Source organism: Halyomorpha halys, unplaced genomic scaffold (assembly GCF_000696795.3).
Source record: "Halyomorpha halys isolate HHAL.00 unplaced genomic scaffold, Hhal_1.1 Scaffold1341.1, whole genome shotgun sequence".
Classification (NCBI taxonomy): domain Eukaryota; kingdom Metazoa; phylum Arthropoda; class Insecta; order Hemiptera; family Pentatomidae; genus Halyomorpha; species Halyomorpha halys.
Window position 1 is genome coordinate 88,780 of NW_027110471.1, and position 1,035 is coordinate 89,814.

At 27.9% G+C, this 1,035-nt stretch overlaps 1 protein-coding gene across 1 annotated transcript in view; it reads right to left on the bottom strand.

The window, feature by feature from the left end:
* Positions 1–271, bottom strand: part of LOC106689352 (pickpocket protein 28) — a gene marked incomplete in the record, with an annotated part of 16,787 nt that extends 16,516 nt beyond the window's left edge. Inside the window, 1 exon segment of the mRNA XM_067048643.1 lies at positions 185–271.
* Positions 272–1,035: the final 764 nt, after the last annotated feature.

Genomic DNA, 1,035 nt, shown 5'->3' on the forward strand with positions numbered 1-1,035 from the left:
AAAAAAAAAAAAGAATAAAACTGATTTTTATTTCTTCTCTGAGCTTTTAGACTATTAGCAGTTATATCACGTTGCAACGTAATATATTTTGGCAGCACTGCATGTTAATTAAAGCTTTTATTTCTATATAACTTTGTCAAACTGCTTAATATTATAATTTATAAAGATAATTTTAACCTGCTGGAGGAATTCAATTGTTGATTCATCAGCATAATCCTCTCCACCGAACAGAATGTTATCGTCACATAACAGTGATATATCTCCTTTCTGTTTTTGACTACACAAACAAAAACTTAAAATTAAAAATTGTTAATGAATCATTAGAATAGTAATATTTTTATTTTATTGAGCTGATTATTTAATTTATCATATAAAATAAAAAACTGATGAGCTGAAATTGTCATTCGTTCCGGATATTTCTATATTATCAGCTTGTAAAATAAGTTGGTAGCGTTTTTCAATATAATCCTCTCTGTGTTTATTAAATCATGTTCACTTGGTCAATAATGTTTACATATTCTAAAAAATGATTAGTTAGGGTGCTTATATGCATCAGTTTCAACCGAGATTCCTTATCTTTAAGTGGTATTTTGCTTGCTCAAAATGGATGAGAAAAAAAAATTATTTTCGTCATTTAATGATTTTTTATTTCCATAAAGGAAAATCCGCTGCAGAAACGGTTAACATAACTTTTCAGTGTGTATGGTGATGATGCCTTTTAGTACAAGAGCCCAAACGAGAAAAAAGTCAGTTATCTCACCCCAATTTTTGATTACTTTAATGAAAACTATGTATAATTACTAGTCAAAATTGATGAGTCTGCCAAGTATAGGTAGGGGGAATAAAATATGGCGGCTGTTTCAAATCGATAAAAAAAACCTAATTTTTCATTCGGAGCTCTATATCTATATATATATATTCTATATCTATATATATATTAAAAAGTAGGAACAACACAAGAAAACCTTAGAGAACGTCATTTCAAGAAGAGTAAATTTGCTAAAATATGAATCCTAATAGAGTTATTTACGTTAA